The following is a 13,847-nucleotide window of genomic DNA, read 5'->3' on the forward strand; positions in this document are numbered from 1 at the left end:
TGGAGCAGGAAGGGGCCCAAGGGTCATTCCACCCCCCTACAATGCAGGAATGTGCGGCTGTTCCATATGGGGATCGAACCTGCAACCTTGGCGTGATCAGCATCATGCTCTAACCAACTGAGCTATCATAAAAGGAGGTTATAAAAATGCCTGAACCCTCTCCATCAGTTTTAGAAAATGTATTTTCTCCATCCGTCTCCAGAATAAATCTGTCTGGAACCCACTGCTGTTACACAGTTATCCACACCCTGGTAACCTCTGAGATTGACTACTGTAATGGGCTGTATTTGGGGCTGCCTTTGAAGACTGTTCAGAAATTTCACCTGATTCAGAATACTGCTGCTGGGTTATTCACCAGGGCTGTCATTTTGAACATTTTTAATAATAATAATAAGAAGAATAAGAATCTTTTATTTGTATCCCGCCTTCCCCGGCCGAAACCGGGCTCAGGGTGGCTAACATCAAATATATAACATTTCGCCAGCTACCAGTCCATTTCTGGACACAAGGCGCTTACTCGCTAAAGTCCTATGTGGCCTAGGAAGCAAATCCCTTCAGGAACATATGCTCCCATGTGATCTGTGGCAGCATCTTTGGAACTCCCTGCCTATTGATATCAATCAGGCACTTTTGCGGGGCTCTTTCCGGTGCCTGCTAAAACATGCTTGTTTAGGCAGACGCTCAGAAAGTGGGGATAATTTTAATCTGTTTTAGTGTTTCAACTTTTATGTGTTCAAAAGCAGAATTGCAAATCCTTCTTGATTTCATTGTGGTTTTTGTAAACCGCTTTGGGTTTTGTTATTTTGGTGTTGTTTTAAAAAAAAAATCAAGTGGTGTATAAATTTTATGGAATAAATAAAATGAAATGAAATCTGCTGCCAGGTGCCCTTGCCATCTGGTTGGCAACTAAAGATAAGGCACCCTATGATGCCAGTCCTTTACCAAGGAAGCTCATCTGTGCCAACGTCACCCACCTTTTCCAGCAAATGGAAACATGTTTATTTACCAGCTGTTTTAATGTGTTAAAATGCCACATTGCTATATTTTTAGCTTGTTTTTTTCCTGTAAATTGCCTGCAAACAGCATGAAGGTGGCATATAACTTCAACAATTTTCTTTTGAAATAAGTTTTATTTGATTTTGCAAATATAAAATTATAACAGTTATATACGTACATCCACATTTATAGATTCCTCCGAATCTCTTCCCAGCTTCCCCTCGGTGGGTTCTATTATTAAACCTTTTCTACTGCATCCTTTCCAATAGTCCATACTTTATATAACTCCATTATCTCCATAGTTCTTGCTACATTACGAGTGCTGTTGCAATCGTGCTAATGTTTTCATCTGCTTACAGTGGTCTCCGAGATAAATTATAAATTCCCCCCATTCTTTGTTAAGGTTTTGGTCTTCTTGGTTCAACAAATTACCGTATTTTTCTGCGTGTAAGATGCCCCCGTGTATAAATTGGGGACTCCAATTTAAGAAAATGGGGGGAGATATCCCAGAGTTGTTGAGCTTTTTTCGGAGGGGAATGCTCCGAAAATCACCCACCCGACGCTGCCAATCGCACGTGTTGCAGAACAAAACAAGCGTCTACCCGCTCGCCACCAACTGCCGCCAATCACACGTACAATTCCCGTAGCAGCAGCCAATTCTAAGTAGCCACCAATCACCCACCCAATCGCCGTTGACAAGCTCCTGCTCGCAGCTGCAACCAATCGCCTGTCCCGCATATGCACTATCCATGTATGACGCCCCCCAATTTTTAACATTATTTTAAAGTTTTTAAAAAAACAACCCTCGTCTTATACACGGAAAAAGTATGGTAATTAAAATTGCATGTAATGTAAATACTCCGCTACTTTTTGTCTACACTGACCTGCTCTACGTGAAATTTCAGATCCTATTTTACCTTGGATTTTATTTTATTTTTAACCTGCCAAATCACACTGCTGCACGCACAGTGGGAGTTTCCTAGAGCTTGCTATCTACACCCCAATCTTTTTGGTCTGTTCTGTGACAGTCTTGGCACACAGCCAGCTTGTCTGCTTTGGCAGAAATACAGGAGATTACAGGTGCTCAAAATACTCGTGGATAACAATGCTCGCTGATTATTTTTTTCCCCTCTTGGAAATCAGGCATTTCATAAATCTGGCACGTGAACGAAGCAGCCTGCACGTTTTAATTCCAGGATTTTGAAACATAATGATTCTTCCGAGGGGTGGCACTTTTATTTTGCTTAAATTGCACATGTGGGTGGCACTGTGGGTTAAACCACTGAGCCTAGGGCTTGCTGATCAGAAGGTCGGCGGTTCGAATCCCTGTGATGGGGTGAGCTCCCGTTGCTCGGTCCCAGCTCCTGCCAACCTAGCAGTTCGAAAGCACGTCAAAGTGCAAGTAGATAAATAGGAACCGCTACAGCAGGAAGGTAAACAGTGTTTCCGTGTGCTGCTCTGGTTTGCCAGAAGTGGCTTTGTCATGCTGGCCACATGACCTGGAAGCTATACGCCGGCTCCCTCGGCCAATAATGCGAGATGAGCACGCAACCCCAGAGTCGGTCACGACTGGACCTAATGGTCAGGGGTCCCTTTACCTTTAATAGAATCAGCAAGGCTTACAGCAGTGGTAAGAGGCCAATCAGACCAAAAACTGATAGAGGAGTGGACTTGCGTGAAGGAATGCATGAAAAAAAACATTGTTCTGGTATAAATTTATCAATATGCAATGAATGAAATTTATAAAGAATTAAGAAATGGGTATAATATTGATAACACAGTGAAAAGAAGGAAATAAATAAAGGAAGCCACACATAGGTGGAGGGAAGTCAAGATTTATGTTTGTATGTTTAGTTTTCGGGTTTTTTTGTAATTTAAGTTGATATTTCTTTTGGTTAAAGGTAAAGGTAAAGGGACCCCTGACCAAACCTGCATTTTGAAAACAAAGTTAAGCAGCCATCATGTTAAACAGCCAAAAGTTAAGCAGCATTGCAAGGCGAAATTGTGCATTCTGCTGCTCATTTCAGCAGCAGAATGGGAGGGGTAGCAATCTCTCAAGTATGCCCAGCTCCACCACAGTTAATTAATAAATGGGCTCTGGCTGCACATGGAAACAGAGATCATTTCTTTGCAAACCCCCACATTATCAAAGCCTTCGGGCAGTGAGCATCACTCAGGCATCCGAACTATGAATCATAATCTTTTAATGAGAGAGGGGGCTGCTCATTTTTAGCCATATATCTAAGCGGTTTTCTCTTGGTTCTCTTGTGGACGTCATCAATGACACCCGTAGCTGTGAAGCCACAGCATCTGGTGAAATGAATGGCTGGAGTTCATTGACAAACTAAAAAGTCCTTTATCAATAAATCAAGCATCCCAGAGAAAAGGTTTTAAGAGAGGAGACAGCAGAGAGTTTGGCGTGCATTGCCAGCTTGAAACGCCGTTAAAACACCAATAGATATAGGACATGATATAGATTTTAATCTTTGGGGAAAACGTTGGAAGAGCGATCTGAAGTTTATGGCTTGTTATTCCTTAAAGGAGAAGTACCTGAAAATGATTTACAGATGGTATCTAACTCCTAGTAGACTTGCTAAGGCTGAATCAGATAAGTGCTGGAGATGCAATGAGGCTGAGGAAACATTCTTTCATATGTGGTGGACCTGTAAAAGGGTAAAGGAGTATTAGGAAATAATTCATAATGAATTGGGGGTGGGGATTTAAGTACTTTAAAAAAAACACACCAGAGTCCTAATTGTTGGGGATAATTCAGATGGAAATTCCCAGGTGTCAAAAAAAGGTTATTTACTACTACTGCGGCCTTTTTGTTGGCCCAAAAATGGAAAACGAGCAAAGTCCCAACTAAAGAAGAATGGCAACTTAAACTGATGGAATATGCGCAGCTTGTGGACTTAACCTATAGAATAAGAGTACAAGTGGAACATACGGTATGTTTAAAGAAGACTGGGAAATGTTTATTGAATATATGGGGGGGGATTGTGTATATTTGAAAACATTGGCAGCATTAAGATGAATTCAATGGTGTAAATAAGTTTTGATGGATGAAATAATGGAATACTGAATGGTTTAGTTTATATAAAATATACTATGTTGTGCAAAATGAACCATGGAAAGAAAAGAAGGGAAGTCGTTGATATTTTAAGGTGGCTTAAAATAATATTCTAAAACGTAAAACAGAAAATTTAATAAAAACTATAGGGGGGGAGAAACACCATTAAAACACCAAAGGTGATGTGTGTGGTTTTTTTTGGGGGGGGGAATCCACACAAATGCTGTATTTCCTAAGAAACAACAGGATAGATGTGGCTAATATTGTGTGCACACAGCTTCCAAAAGCAGAGCAGATGGGAATGTGTACGCAGCCTGAAATTCCTACCCCCCCCCCTTTAAATCCTCAGGGTGTGCTCACAATCTCAGCGGCAGTCAGAACGCTTCATCTCCTTCTTTGTCCTTTTCACCTGCCATACATTTCCAAGGTGAGGCTGTTCCCAGGGGGAGCATCAGTCTGTGGGCAGGATGATGGACAAAGCAAACCTGAAGCAGTTCAAATGGTGTGCGGAGGGCAATGCGGGAACAGATGTTTCTCAAAGAGATTCATCTCCCAGGTTACATATTATTCTAGCAGACTGCCCACATGGTATGCTGTGCAAGGCAAGAGGTAAACAGGATAGGACCCCTGCGCTAGCAAAACACCACAAATAGCACTGTGGTGTTCGTTGGTGAAGCATCTCAGAAATATGGCTGTGAGCCAATCGAGATGTCGCATCTCCAAATGTTTGTTTGTTTGTTTGTTTGTTGTTAAGCGGTGGGCTCATTCAACCTAGAGAAGCAATCTATTTTCCACCTTCCCATTCCGACTCTCTGGCACCCTATCTGCCATAACCTAGCAATTCTAAAATATAGACACGCTTTTACTCTCGCAAGATTGAATGTATTGCCCTCGGCTGTCCTTGAGGGATGATTCCAACAGATTCCACACGAAAAAAGCTTATGTCCCTGTGGAGATGGCAGCACCAAATCAGTGGTGCATGCCCTTCTGGCTTGCCCTCTTTATAAAGACCTGAGGAACGAGATTATCACCCCTCTTTTATTGTCTGATGTTTTTAATGTTTGATGGATTTCTGTATTTTAATATTTTGTTGGAAGCCGCCCAGAGTGGCTGGGGGAACCCGGCCAGATGGGCGGGGTATAAATAATATATTATTATTATTATTATTATTATTATTATTATTATTATTATTATGTCCATTCCGGGTCGCCAAGCCACTGCCACAGTGTCCTTTCTCTTGGCAGATCAAGATGAGCAGGTGACAGTCGCAAAGGTTGCAAGGTTTTTAGCTGGGGCAATCAGAATACGGTCCACTATTTGACTATTGATTCAAAACCCTACAAGATATTTTATATAATTGCCTTTTTTTATTTCTGTTCTTTGTATATCGTATTGTCGTTTTATTGCTACGGCTGATGCAAATAAAGATTCATTCATTCATTCAACCTGGAGTTGAATGTGGGGCGTAAATAGCTCGATGTAAGTGCCTTTCTATGCAGAATTCTGTTTGGGTTCCTGGGGCTGTTTGGCAGCTTTCTTCCTTGCTGGCAAATGAAGATACTGAATATTTTCAGGGGGCACGGGGGATTCCTGTAGAGAAGTACTTCCTTGTTGGGAAAGGGGACCAAAGTTGGGGCTGGAATGAGAGGTTTCTGTCTTTATCTTCTTCTTCCCACATAAGACGCCTGGTATGTCCCCTCCCCCTGAACATGCAAAGGGGTCTTTGTCCCCTCAGGCCAAATGTAAACTAAGAAGTGTAGGCAGGTGCCATCAGCAGCTTGTGGAGTCTCAGCTTTCAGTAGATTTCCCCCCCTGGATTTTGCAAGTTTGTAATTCTAGATTCAATCAGTTCTAAAACAGTTCAAATAAATCCTTTCCAGCACTAACTGATTCGAAGCCAACACACACAATTAATATGAGACCATCAGATCTGTGGGAGAATCTCAAGAATCATCCACATTCCTCACAAACTGGCTCAGGCCTCAGAACACCAGGACCCATGGCACATATTTCCTGTGGTTTGTGTTTTTGTTTTTTAAAATAATTTTTTTTATAAAGCATTTTATTGAATTTTCCAAATAAACACATTTAAAACAATAAACAAAACAAACATACATTCAGAAACAAATACAACACACACAACTATCTTTTTAGCAATTCTTTCCAAATTTCTCCTTCTCAATGCTCTGCTGAGCTTGACTTCCCTCCCTCCCCTCATTTGGTTTTCTATTTATTCAGTTCTTATCTCGCAGTTCCTTTATTCCATCCATTTAAAATCAATTCGTAGGATTTATTTCAGTCCTGCAAGTGTCTTTAAACTTCTACAGTTCTTTTCCATATAGTCCACAAATTTACTCCAGTCTTTTTGGAACCTTGTTTCCCCCTGGTTCCGGATCCTGCTAGTCAGTCTCGCTAGTTCCGCATAGTCTATCATTTTTGTCTGCCACTCCTCAATCGTCGGTAAATCCTGAGTTTTCCATTTTTGGGCTAACAAAGTCCTAGCCGCGGTTGTCGCATACAAAAATATTATATAGTCCTCCTTTGCAATCTCTTGTCCAATAATTCCTAATAAGAATGCCTCTGGTTTTTTGGGGAAAGTATATTTAAAAATCTTTTTCAGTTCATTATATATCATTTTCCAAAATCTTTAAACTTTTTCGCATTTCCACCACATATGATAAAAATCTCCTTCCTTCTTATTACATTTCCAGCACATTTTATTACTCATCCTATACATTTTAGCTAATTTTGCTGGTGTTAAATACCATCTATACATCATCTTCCAGACATTCTCTTTCAGGGCGGTACATGCAGTAAACTTCAATGTTTGATTCCATAGTTTCAACCACGCATCTTTTTTGAAAATAATTTTTATTGATTTTATATATAAACATGTAGATACATATAACATTGGCCAACCCATTTAAAATATCATAGCAAAGCATATACACACACATACACAAAAAAGAAAAATGAAAATGAAAAATTATACTAAAAAATCATTTCTAAACTATAATTTTCATATCATTTTCATAGAAAAAAGGGACTTCCTCGGAGTCCCCCCTTCTGCGGTTCATCATTGAGTCTCTTTAGCAAATTCTAAATCTTAAATCTAAATCATTCACATTTAAAACAAATTTCCCACATATCACACATTATCTAACCTATTCAAAAATCTGCAGATTCTATACACTTGTAAATCTATTTCCTAATTCAATTCTGCTATATATTTTTATATACGTTCTAGATTTTTGCCAGTCTTCTTCCACCGATTCTTCTCCCTGGTATGGCACATATTTCGGGAGCTTCCAGTGTACACATTTTCCTCAGGAAACACACATCGTTGTGGTCAACAAAATGCTAATTGGGACTTATTTCTTCCCAGAGGTGCCACCTTCTGAAGAAGAATGGCGGGACTGGAAGAGGTGTCATTTGAAAAAAAAAACACATGATGGCAATATTATAATGATGGGAGATGACAACGGAGTGATCTCATGTGAACAGGAGAAGACAACTTCTAGGACAAATTACCAGAAGGTAAACTTCCTAAGACCCTTTTTCTTATGGTAAGAAACATGGACTTGCGTGATGCATGGAGGTTTAAATAAAAATGATTTTTTAACAAGACTGGTGCACTGTTTTTCGGGAATCCTTGTGAACTGCGAGACAGGGTTTAGCTTGAAGGGGACTGTATGTGCTTTAGCGATGCTCTTCAGCACATCATTTTCTCTGAGTACTCAAGCGGAGGTAATGGCCAGAAGATTCTTTTACCAGCTTCTCCGCAGCTCCTTGTAGAAAAGACAGAGTCGGTCACAGTTGTTCATGTGGGTCTGCCTTCAAAAAACAGGTCAGGAACAATAGCGGGTCCAAAATGTGGCAGCCAGGCTTTTGTCTGCTGCCCATGAAAATAATTCCAATTCTATATCGATTTCATTGGCCACCTGTTTTCATAGAGCCATAGACTTGTCGAGTTGGAAGGGACCCCAGGGTCATCTAGTTCAACCCCCTGCAATGCAAGAATATGCATCTGACCCATATGGGAATTGAACCCACCACCTTGGTGTTATCAGAACCACGGTCTAAACCAGGCACCCCCAAACGTCAGCCCTCCAGATGTTTTGGACTACAATTCCCATCTTCCACAACCACTGGTCGTGTTAGCTAGGGTTCATGGGGGTTGTAGGCCAAAACATCTGGAGGGCCGCAGTTTGGGGGTGCCTGGTCTAAACCAAGTGAGATAACCTGTTTTCTTATGGTCAGCTTTGGCGATCTTAGTATCTATTTCATCATCCTAGGCCATTAGGCAAATCCAGGGCCTTCTCTGTGGCAGCTCCATGACTTTGGAATATTCTCCTAGGGGAGATCAGCCAGACTTTCTGGGCTCTTTTCGCTCTAAACTGGGTTTTTCCCCCTCTTCCAACAGGTTTCCGTTTAAAGTTTTATGCATGTTGAATTGGATACTACATTTCTTCAGTTTACATTTGGTTGAGTGTGGTTTTTTGCTTCATGATTGATATTTTCTGCTTTGCTCCGTTTGGCAGAAGAGCTCAAGAGACATTACTTACTCAGCCAATCTGCCATGAAGGCAAAGCGGGACTTGGGAAAAGAGGACCCATCTTTGGACGATGTGGCTTCATAATGAATTGCGCTTGGTTGCTGAGAAAGGTCAAGCATCCCAGCTGTGTGTTGTTTACAGCACTGGCTAAAGACTCTCCCACTGTCACACCAGCACATGTTTGCTGTCACTTAATGATTTACTGAGTTTCCAATGGGAAGGAATCAAAATTAGAAATTTAGCTTTGGTTGGATTCTGTCTCTCTCCGCCCCCGCCCCCACCCCCCGCCCGCGGAGGTTCTCCCAGTGAGTGGTAGATGCAATTGCTCCTGTAGTTTTAATTAATGGAGTAAATTTGCTGTGACTTGGGTTTTTATATCTTTTATTACTTACTCGTTATTTCCATTCCCTTATTTCTAATGACAGCTATAATGGCTATCTTGTACTTCCAGGTTTGGAGGCAGTCTGTCTCTGAATGCCAGTGGATGAGGAACACGACTGGAAAAGGGTACTATTCTGCTCATGTCCGGCCTGCAAGTTTCCCAGGGGCATCTAGTGGATGGCATTAGTGGATGTGAGAACAGGATGCTGAATTAGATGGCCCTTTGCTCTGATCCAGAAAGGCTCTTCTTACTTTTCGATTGGTTTGGTTTTTTCTACATATATCATAGAATCGTAGACTTTGAAATTGTTGGAAGGGACCACGAGGGGGAAGAAGAAGAAGGAGGAGGAGGAGGAGGAGGAGGAGGAGTAGTCTGGATTTGATATCCCGCCTTTCACTCCCCTTAAAGGTAAAGGGTAAAGGGGGCCCCTGACCATCAGGTCCAGTAGTGTCCGACTCTGGGGTTGCGGCGCTCATCTCGCTCTATAGGCCGAGGGAGCCAGCGTTTGTCCGCAGACAGCTTCCAGGTCATGTGGCCAGAGCAGCGCACAGAACCAGAGCAGCGCACGGAAACGCCGTTTACCTTCCCGCGGTAGCGGTACCTATTTATCTACTTGCACTTTGATGTGCTTTCGAACTGCTAGGTTGGCAGGAGCTGGGACCAAGCAATGGGAGCTCACCCCGTCGCGGGGATTTGAACTGCTGACCTTCTGATCGGCAAGCCCTAGACTCTGTGGTTTAACCCACAGCGCCACCTGGGTCCCCTTAAGGAGTCTCCAAGCAGCTAACAATCTCCTTTCCCTTCCTCCCCCACAACAAACACTCTGTGAGGTGAGTGAGGCTGAGAGACTTCAGGGAAGTGTTACTAGCCCAAGGTCACCCAGCAGCTGCATGTGGAGGAGCGGGGAATTGAATGTGCTGAAAACCCAGAAGTAATTGCTCTGGTTTTCGAACAATTTCCAGAAGCCAAACAGCTTCTGGGCCACATTTTTTATTTTTTCCCCACTGACTTTGCAGCCAGCAAACTGATCCTCAGCTTTTGAACTTTTTGGAAGCCGAACTGTCTTCCAGAACGGATTACGTTCAAAAAACTGAGGTTCCTTCCACTGTATTCTTATTTCTCTTTCTTTCTTTCTTTCTCTCCTCTCCCCTTTTTGTGTTTCTGTTTGTATCTATATAAAAGTCTTGGTTTGGTTAAAAAAAGGGGGGGAAGATATCAAGTTTTGTATTTTTCTCTATAATCCTTAATAAAATTTATTTCTTTAAAAAAGAAACAGAACAAGCAGGCCCCTCAGGCACATTCACTGGCTCCAGAAATCATCCTGAATTAGAATGTTTGGGAAGTGATTTTATCTGCATTGCGTTTTGCAAACCTGTCACGCTGGAACTTCAAGAGCTCCTCTGCACCTCCATGAAGACTAAGAGGTGACCAGTTATGTCTCGGTGGTCTTAGCTGTTTTGCTCTGGGTATCTGCTGCATGAACTGCTTCCCCCAACTTTTCGGGAGGTGTTGGCAGGTGAGCCGGGCCTGCACAGATGCTAATTTGTGGGGCTATACAAATTCCACTGCAGCAACACAATTAGGTCCTGGCAGGCTGGCCAAGTCTATTGGATTAGTTCCCCGCAGATTTGTTCCTGAAACAGCAAGCCAACATGCATGGAAGGGGCTCACTTATGGAACAGATGTTTGGTTGTGAGGGGAGGCAGAAAAGCAGAGGAAGTTTAGGAAGAAGGGAGACCTTAGCCCCAAAGGCTGAGAAGCAACAGGCTAAGCTTATCTTGGTTTCCATCCCACTACAAATCAATATTACTTTCTGTTTACATTTACATTGGGAAGCTGAGAAAGGTCTCTCTCTCCACCCCACACGGTCAGTTTGCATTTCTTAGTGCAGCAAGTATTGATGTGATGTGTAGAGATCTTTCCAGCATACCTGAAGGAGCGTCTCCACCCGCATCGTTCTGCCCGGACACTGAGGTCCAGCGCTGAGGGCCTTCTGGCGGTTCCCTCGCTACGTGAAGCCAAGTTACAGGGAACCAGGTAGAGGGCCTTCTCGGTAGTGGCACCCGCCCTGTGGAACGCCCTCCCACCAGAGGTCAAAGAGAATAACAATTACCAGACCTTTAGAAGGCATCTTAAGGCAGCCCTGTTTAGGGAAGCTTTTAATGTTTGATGGATTTCTGTATTTTAATATTTTGTTGGAAGCCGCCCAGAGTGGCTGGGGAAACCCGGCCAGATAGGCGGGATATAAATATATTATTATTATTATTATTATTATTATTATTATTATTATTATTATTATTTCCTATTCTACTTAATTCAAGAGGGTTCTGGAAGCTTTTCTGTGCGAAAGAAGCAAGCAGAAGGTTCATGGTGTTTGGCAGGGCCGTCTCAAGCATGTCGGGCGCCGGGGCGCCGTGGTGCGGAGATTGCTCCGGCGCCCCCGCCCCGTTTCTTGCCGTGGCTGGTGGGCTGCCGCACAGCGCCCCCCTGCCGGTCCGGCGCCCTCGCACCCCACGCCACCCAGCCTACTCCTAGAGCCGGCCCTAGTGTTTGGGTTATTCCTTCAGAGAAGCTGAGTACAGCTGGTTTAAACGGGTTCTGTTATCTCTTCTTTGAAGGTCATGCTGACTATAATAAGAGACCAGAAGGAGCCTGACTTTCACACCTGCTCTTTGTAGTTCTTTTCCTTCTATTGTGGCGTTTTGCTTAGTGTTAAGATTTTAGACTTGTTATAAGTTAGTGTAAGTTTAAGTCTGCTGCAACTGGATTCCTTATGGACAGTGCCAATCTTGAATGTGACCATTATGCTCATTTGCCTTCGGTAGTAGTAAGGCTCTGCTGGATGAAATATTAATTGCCTCTGGTCGTTGTTGTTTTTTTTGAAATCCTGCAACGTGTTTAAGTTGTTACTCTGCTAACTATACGCTAGAATCTGCTTTGGATCAATACTGAGTAGAATTTCACGACACCAACTTCGCACAATCTTGACTCATGCCCTCCAACATTTCTCCGATGGAAATGGGGGCATCCTATTCCATACATTTATCTGATGAAAGCAGAGGCGTCCCTTCCAATGTTTCTCTGATAAAAATAGGGACATCCTTAGGAAAAGCGGGACACTTCTGTAAATCCAGGACTGTCCCTGGGAAATCAGAACACTTGGAGGGTCTTCAGCGCATGCTCATTATCAACATTGCTCCTTTTGTCCATGTTCCTTTGTGTTCATATGCACAAGCCCCCTTCAGACATGACAGTGTTCACTCCCCATTGAAATCCAGTTAAATAATATTTAGAATGTGGCTCTGTCAGAACCCCTTACTCGCCACAGAACGGTAAGTAAAGGCACTTCAGGGTTAGACATTTTGGGGTGAGGCTTGGCTTCCTTTCCTTACTTTATAAATGAGACAAAAGATACTTTTATTCCACGCGCAAAACAAGAGTCTTTGTGGAGAGGATGCTTGAATTGATAATGCATAAACATATTGCTTGTGCACATGAAAATTATTAAGAATGTACCACTGAATAAGTTACTGTAGTTATATGTTGTTCTTGTATTTACATGAAAACCAATAAAAATTATTTTGGGGGCGGGGAGATGTGATGGTTTTCACCGCATGGCTACACAGCTTTTTTTAATCAGGAGGAAAAAGTCCTGCATGCCAGTCGATGTAGCAAAGTGGGTTAGTTGGACCTACTGAATTTCTGCATTTGTTAAAGGTGCAGAGCCTGTCTCAAGAGCAGTGCTTTTTTCCCTGGGGGGACACAGTGGTACGCAAACCCCTAAACCAGGGGTCCCCAAACTAAGGCCCGGGGGCCGGATGCGGCCAATCGCCTTCTAAATCCGGCCCGCGGACGGTCCGGGAATCGGCATTTTTTTACATGAGTAGAATGTGTCCTTTTCTTTAAAATGCATCTCTGGGTTATTTGTGGGGCATACGAATTCGTTCATATTTTTTCCCAAAATATAGTCCGGCCCCCCACAAGGTCTGAGGGACAGTGGACCGGCCCCCTGCTGAAAAAGTTTGCTGACCCCTGCCCTAAACATTTTGTGAATCTTTGTATTTTTGTCCATCTACTGTATTTATTTTCCCCGATTTGAACTATAATATGGTGGTTTTCTTGAGTCAAAATGAGAGCACCCCTAAACATTTTTTTAGGAAGAAAAAAAAAAGCACTGCTCAGGAGAAAAGGTCGTACCTGTAATTCACTGAACCAGGCTAACAATGGACAGAAAAGGGCTGTGACCTAAATGTGTTGTGCCCGGTTAAATTTCCCACTCCTGTAATAGAACATTCCCTCTCACGGTGCATGTTTTGATACAGAGAGCTGCTCTGCGAGATGTTTCTCCCACCCCAACAGAGAGATGCTTCTTTCCACTACAATCCAGATTCCGGTACATCTGGTGCAAAGTTTTCACAACTAATTATTGGTCCTAAGGAGAGGGATGCTCTGGTGTTACTTAGAATGGCCTCTGCCTGCTGGACCTTGACAGTAAACAGGTTTGGCAAAGACTTGCTGTCCCTCCAGATATCATTGGATTTCAACTCCCGTCAGCACCAGCCAGCATAACCAAGGGTCAGGGCTGATGGGAGTTGTAGTCCAACAACTTCCGAAAGGCACCACGTCGACTACCCTTGGCACAGACAACCCAAGTTCCCTACCTAATGGACCCAAGTTAGCTTCAGCTTGGGTTGTTTGCCTAGATTTTTTGGGTGGAGACAGTAGCCAGGTCTCGGATACCAGAGCTTGAGTTAGTGCAATATGGCGGCCTTTTGCTGAGGTCTGGAGGGGCAAGGAGCTGGGAAGTGAGAGGGGCCGGGTCCACATTTTATAGCCCCTGCATG

This window comes from Zootoca vivipara, chromosome 5, assembly GCF_965207765.1.
Source record: "Zootoca vivipara chromosome 5, rZooViv2.hap1.1, whole genome shotgun sequence".
Lineage (NCBI taxonomy): Eukaryota > Metazoa > Chordata > Lepidosauria > Squamata > Lacertidae > Zootoca > Zootoca vivipara.